This window comes from Pyxicephalus adspersus, unplaced genomic scaffold (genome assembly GCF_032062135.1).
Source record: "Pyxicephalus adspersus unplaced genomic scaffold, UCB_Pads_2.0 Sca522, whole genome shotgun sequence".
NCBI classification, from domain to species: domain Eukaryota; kingdom Metazoa; phylum Chordata; class Amphibia; order Anura; family Pyxicephalidae; genus Pyxicephalus; species Pyxicephalus adspersus.
The window spans coordinates 2,784-10,061 of record NW_027317529.1 but is presented as its reverse complement, the minus strand read 5'-3'; the positions used below and the strand labels follow the sequence as shown (position 1 = coordinate 10,061).

General features: G+C 38.0%; 1 long non-coding RNA gene across 1 annotated transcript; it reads right to left on the bottom strand.

Annotated features, from left to right (window-relative positions):
* Positions 1-1,007: 1,007 nt before the first annotated feature.
* Positions 1,008-4,907, bottom strand: LOC140321064 (uncharacterized). The gene is made up of 3 exons (XR_011918814.1): positions 4,674-4,907; positions 2,384-2,556; positions 1,008-1,138 (listed from the first exon to the last, which is right to left on the bottom strand). It is a non-coding gene; the product is annotated as an uncharacterized lncRNA (long non-coding RNA).
* Between the last annotated feature and the right edge of the window lie 2,371 nt (positions 4,908-7,278).

The window sequence follows — 7,278 nt, the reverse complement described above, 5'->3', positions numbered from 1 at the left end:
CAAAATAAAAAGGTCAGGTAATTACATAGGTACAGAAGGAGGAAAAAAAAGCAGGCTTCTTTGATAGTCTCATTCCAACGCCTTTCGCCCATGTGGGCTTCAATTTCTTTAATTCATTTTTAATATTACAAGAGTTTTTGTACCTCTAAATATTATTCACACTATAAACGACATATACATATATTCCTGTACTAGTAGGTCCTTAGTTAAGGTATTATTGTAGTTCCAGGGTCTCTCTATCCCCTGAAGAAGCCCACACAGGCGGAACGCGTCGGGTTGAGACCTGGTCTGTGACTATTTGTAATGCTTGTAACTATCAGTACAGTGTGGATAATCTGTATATCCTGCCTATTCTCAATATTGTTTATTGAATGCTTTATTTTAAGGTTTTTTGTATAGTAATAAAAATTATCATTGATTTTATATATAATAATCATTCTCCTGTGCCTATCAAAGAAGCCTGCTTTTCTTTCCTCCTTCTGTTCCTATGGTATAGTCCAACTATTGGACGTTAAAGGCTTTGGCACCTAACCAATTTGATTGGGGGTATTAAATATGTGTACTTGTGGCACGGCTAGCTATACTCTATGAATAACTAATATTTTTTACATCAATGCACAATAACGAATGTGCAGTAACTTTAAGGAGCCTTAAATTTGAATTCCAGGCAGATATAAAAGACACAAATAAATGCAGCTCCGTATTTGATACATCCATGTATTTTTTTTAAGATATCAGCCTCTTGCCCTGTATAAAAAGCTAGGCTAGGTTAGACCAAGGCAAATCAAGGAGTCAAAGAGGTGTAAAGCAGTGCAAGATGCATGTTGGTAGAAAACTGGGGAAAAGAGAGATTAGCCTATCACTCTTCTGATTTTCCTTTCACTATCCAGCCACAGTTTGGGGTGGGAAAAGACTTGTAGATGATACTAAAATGCAGGCGGGAAAAAAAAAAGAAAGTCTCTTGTCCTGCCAGGCCGCATTGGATGGTTAGAAAAAAAAAATAATTGCTGTATAACAAGGTTGGGAAAATCCAAGTTGGTGAATGTGCTTTATACAGGCCTTCAGATCATGAAAACCATTGGGCTTTCTGTTCAAAATTCCCTGTTTATGCCAGCTGCAACCGAGTTCACCGCCACCTCTGCAAGAGGACAACAAAATAATTGCAATGCTTATACAGTGCATAGACATTTCTCTGTGTTTAATCTCTTTACAATGCTGTAGCTATGGAAAAATATTTGGGGATTCTGCCACAAATACAGTGACCTTCTAACTTCCCAAAATTAGCAAACTACCCTGCCTCAGCTACACTGAACTCCAAGGTAACATTGTCAGCCCTAACTTTTTTTCTTCTAGGCTACAGAACTCCACCTATACCTGCCCCTCTCCACATTCACACAAACATGTATTTCCTAGTAAAGCAATGGTTTGACTCCTCATAGACTGCCCATACAATGCATGTAGAGAAAGGGCTTTTGGGTTATGTAGTTCTGGTAAGCATGCCTTCACCAACATATAATGATGTAGGGTAATCTGCTCATCCTTCCTTTCAGCAGCTGGGGGTAGGGGTTATAATAAAAGCTAAGCAACTAGTTAAAAAAAGACACCTGTAATATCTGGAGCTATGCCTGTGGAGCCCGTGAAAAAGCAATCAGCAAGTGGCCAGCGGCTCCTATGGTAGGGAATACAATAAAAGGACCTTCCTTCAATTTTAACATAGGAGTCTTTAAAGCTCATGTAAACAGGGAAGCTTATATTATTTCTTTGAAGCTGAGAACACTCCAATCTACTATATTTGGCCATTTCAAATGATTCTCCAACCAGTGGTGTGGGTGATCGTCTGCTATAATGTGCCAGGCAATATATTATTTTTTTTAGTGGATCACACTCCTAGCTATTTCTTTTTATGATGCTGTTTTCTGCAATAAGCCTCAGTGGATAGTTCTGCATTCTGCCCAGCCTAGGAAGAGGTCGAGGGAATGAGTGGAGTGCAGAGATTTAGAGCCAAATCACAGATTTGAATGTTGGATTGTTAGTCGCCAATATATGCACATATAGACCTTGAAGTGAATCTTAAAGTGATCTAAAAGCAAGGCAAGTGTGTGAGCAAATGGTGATTATTCCAAGAGGGCAATCTAATTTAAGCATACCTTGTCATAGAAGCTTTATAAACAATAACCAAAATAAATGGATTTGCTACTGGATTCACATTTTCTCAGGAATTGGAATTATAATGCCAACTGACTTTTTGTGTTGGGATTTGCCAACCTATAGTCAGGCAACCTTCTAAAGAAGACACATATTGGTCATAAATGAGCTAATACAATGGGCTTCTATAGAGATATTTGCAGAAGTAAAACATTTAGTTTTAGCGTGCAGGCATTACCTCACATGACAATAAGCTAATATCCAGCCATCTTCAACCAGCAATTTGTTCTCAGCTTTAAAATTCATGTTTAAATCCATTCCATAGGCTCCGTACACATGGACTAGAAGTGGTCTCTGTGTCAGCTTATCACCACCTTTATAGAAAATGGTAACTGGCACCAAAGTGCCATCCTGTCAAAAATTGAATACAGAAAGCATGACTTGCTAGGGTTCATCATTCAGACAATGCCCTGGAACAGACAGTGATCCTGAGACAATTCTGAGCATAAATAACACAGCCTTCCCCATTCTGGGTGAGAAACTACTGGACAGCATGAATACAGAATAAGTTTCTCTACTCTCAGGATGCTTTAGCAAACTTTAAAGAACAACTAAGCCTGAAACCAAAATTACTAAAAGTATCAATGTTGAATTCTTTAAATCCTACATCTGCACATATACTAATATGTTATATATAATTGTGCAACTTTGATTTGTACACTAGCTGTTATTTTAGTCTAATTAAGACCTGAAGATAAGTGCACTTTTAAAGTAAAGTATACCTGTAGATATTATCGCTTCCAACCTGAATTTAAGAAATGTAAATGGCACTCTCCACTTGAGTTGTGACATTAAGTAGATATGGTTACAGCTTTTACCAGTCTATATTCTACCCAAAAGTTGGAGTCAGATTATGGAGCTGGGCGTTGTTGCTTTAGGCTCAGTGGCTTTATTATAACAATATGTATTAACACATAACCTTCACCTCACCAATGATAACCCCTAACCTAACCCTAAAATGCATTCTTGATGCTTATTTAGGCCCAGTGGTGAGGATTTGATGTATTACAGTTCTGTCCGGTCTTAGGCTATGTACAGATGATTCTAGGCTACGTATGTCAGATGATTCTCGTCCAATAAAAGCCCTGAAGCTATAATCAGACAAGAATCATCTGACGTATGTATGTAGCCTAAGACAGGACAGAACTGTAATAAATCAAATTCTCACCACTGGGCCTAAATAAGCATCTGACGTGTACAGCGGCCATCCAACATAGTTCATAGATATGTCCTGGCGGATGAAGGGGTTATAGCACAGGGGGATGCCGCTCGCTTGTTCTCCCCTCTCCATAGAGCAGAACGGTACTGTATGTACAGCGCTAGTTCATACATCTTTCAGTCTTTTGTCGTTGGAAAGGATCATGAAAAATCCTTTCCATGACAAAAGTCTAACGTGTGCCTTAGTACCTACCTCAGATTTATGTTGTCCAAGACTAACTATCCTGCTTGTCTTGGGGGAAAATATGACAGTGGTGGACAGTGGTCTCCCGACATTGTTTACTGATCTGTCCTGGCGGATCAATGAACGACCACTCTGCATGTCAATGGAGGTCAGCAAAACAGGGTCCTGCTGGTTCTTCCTACCCCTTCCCTGTACATTGAACAGAATGTTTTATTGTTTGTTCATCTGTCATTGGAAAGAATTACAAAAGATTGCTTCCAACAACAGAAATTAGTTGTGTGAACAAAGCCTTAACCCCCCTGGCGGTATTCCCAAGTGTGGCTCGGGGTGAATTTTATGTACCAAAAGCGGTAACATCGAGCTACACGCGGGGTAGCATAAAAAAATCCTACCTGCTCCCTACCATCCAACGGCGTCCTCTAGTGGTCCCCGGCCAGCTTCTGAATCGCATTCTCAGGTTGATCAATGTGATGCGTGAAGCGTCGGTACGCTGGGGAGGCGTGGCCTGGCGGGAAATTTAAAACCAGATTACAATGTAATCTGCTTCTAGCATATTGATCACGAGATAAAGTTATAAAAAATAAATCCAAAAGTTTATCAATTATTGTACCCTTGTTTGGAGAAATTAAAAAAAAGTTTTTTAATAAAATTAATAAATTAAATTGATTGTTATTATATTATTTCATTATTTTTTTTTATTTATAATTATTTATTATAAAAATATTTTATGATTTGTGTTTCAAACTATTATACCCGGGAGTTATTCCTAAGAAATACAGGCCTACAATATTAAAACAACAAATTTCCATGCAAAACAATGTACCGCTTTTGACATAAAAATACTGACATAATTAAACCGCGCGGGAGGTTAAGGTTTTTGCCCTTGCTTGCCATACTGTATCTGTGAAGGAGTGACATTATTGGGCTGCTCTTCTAATTTGGTTTGCAAATGGTTATCTATTTCCTTTGTATTGTATAAATTTCATACACTTGTGTCCAAGGTTGGCAATGGCCACCATCATATTTTTATCATGGGCCCTTGAACTGAGTGTAGACTAGTACAAACCTTGCTTTCTGCTTTCAGGCGGAAAACTTGGCACGTTTCGCTCTTCCCATTGGCATGATCGGCTTCTGTTGACAAAGTCTTTTCTAGTACTGAATAAGCAAACCTGGTGGGATGGCATACAGGGGATTCCAGGTAAAACTGGAGGACATCAGAGCTTTGTTCAGGGTGCACTGCCAGTTGTACCGCACCAGCCCATGTTGGAAGCTGGACAGAAATAAAAAAAGGAGAAAAAAAACATTGTAAATGCCCATGAAATTCAATGTCCGTATTTAGACTTGTAAAATCCTTGAATGCGTGTGATAGATTTAATCTGCAAAGCTGTTTCACCTCAATTCATATGATAATTATATATACGGATATCAGAGCTGAAAAAAAGACTTACACGCTCAGAACAAAACATTCGCTGACAGTGGCGTAGCTTAAATGGTTCGCTGCACTCAACTTGTTAATAACCTTTTTTATTTAAACACTATAATGAAATTCAATCACTATTTCAATTAAAAAGCAAACTATGAAACAGGTCATGATTTTCTTGTCAAAATTAAATTTGCTCTGTGAAGTGATATTTAAAGTCAAATTCCATTTACAAAGGAAAAATGTTTACTCTTCTACCTATTGAAAGTGAACGGGGTGACGGTGACAGGGCTGATGACTTGTTTTGTCCCCAACTCGCACTTCTCTGCATAAGCAGCTCACTGTCTAAAATGTAAAAACTAAAATGTAACAGGCATTGTTTTTGATCCATTAAATTTAATCAGGAAATTAATTTTGCTGCGGTTTTCATGTTTTTACAGGCTTGTCATTCTCGATTTTTAAAAAAAAATCATAAAAAAATACAGAGCCGAAGACACTAGGTGATGTGCCTCTCTATCTGCAAGGGCAATATCATACTTACCAATTAAGTCATAATCCCTATTAACAAAGTGCTGAACATCTTAAGATCCATCCATGTACATCCAAGACATGTTTTAATACAGAACAGGGAGAAAAAGGTTCTGTTCGAAAGATTGCAGAAGATTCAAATAGCGTGCTTGACTTCACCACTATCATTTGTACAAGGCTATAAACAAAGGGCAGCACGGTGGTTAGCACTCTCATCTTTGAAGTGCTAGGTCAAAGGTTCGAACCCTGCCCAGGACTCTGCAAGGAGTTTTTTATGTTTTCCCTTTGTCTGTGTGGGTTTCCTCCCACATCCCAAAAACATAGTTAGGTTAATTGGCTTTCCCTAAAAAAATGTCCTTTTACTACATTAATGACTATGGTAGGGACAGTTAGTGATATGACTATGGACTTTTTGGAAAGTTTGGTGTAATATGTTGGCTCTGTATGAATACTTCCTAAACATAATAAACTCTGTTGGGCAAACACATGAGGATTGGCGGGTGGAGATGATAAGTGCTGCAAATAATCTTGAACTCACTATTTTTCTTTAGGTCTAGCCATGATGATGTTATATGATTGGGTAATGCATTGGGTATGTTTCCCCTCTCACACCTTGATACCTAGATAAGGAAGTATATAAAGTGCATGCCAACCCAAAACGTATTTATTTTGGACTGGGCGGGAAAGAATTAACCACATTGGATGCTTTTTTTATTGCTATCCTTGGAAATATTTCCATTCTCTCGCTGTTCTGCTTGACACATTATTGAGGGGACTTTTGGGATTATAACATAGTTGCTAACGTAGTCCTCTGTGACTCTGTGCAATAACTAGTTGGATCCATATCACTTCTGTGCTTTAGAGGTGAACTTGTAGAGTACCTTGAAACACACATGACTAACCAAATACAAAAAAAGGTGCATTTCAAAATACCTTGATATCTGGTATTCGAATTGGGTTAATGTGTAAAGTTGGTAAAGTGTGCAATGTGTTGTGTTACAGCACAAGCCACATGCCGTTTATTTCTGTGCACCATGCAAAATAAAAAGGTCAGGTAATTACATAGGTACAGAAGGAGGAAAAAAAAGCAGGCTTCTTTGATAGTCTCATTCCAACGCCTTTCGCCCATGTGGGCTTCAATTTCTTTAATTCATTTTTAATATTACAAGAGTTTTTGTACCTCTAAATATTATTCACACTATAAACGACATATACATATATTCCTGTACTAGTAGGTCCTTAGTTAAGGTATTATTGTAGTTCCAGGGTCTCTCTATCCCCTGAAGAAGCCCACACAGGCGGAACGCGTCGGGTTGAGACCTGGTCTGTGACTATTTGTAATGCTTTTAACTATCAGTACAGTGTGGATAATCTGTATATCCTGCCTATTCTCAATATTGTTTATTGAATGCTTTATTTTAAGTTTTTTTGTATAGTAATAAAAATTATCATTGATTTTATATATAATAATCATTCTCCTGTGCCTATCAAAGAAGCCTGCTTTTCTTTCCTCCTTCTGTTCCTATGGTATAGTCCAACTATTGGACGTTAAAGGCTTTGGCACCTAACCAATTTGATTGGGGGTATTAAATATGTGTACTTGTGGCACGGCTAGCTATACTCTATGAATAACTAATATTTTTTACATCAATGCACAATAACGAATGTGCAGTAACTTTAAGGAGCCTTAAATTTGAATTCCAGGCAGATATAAAAGACACAA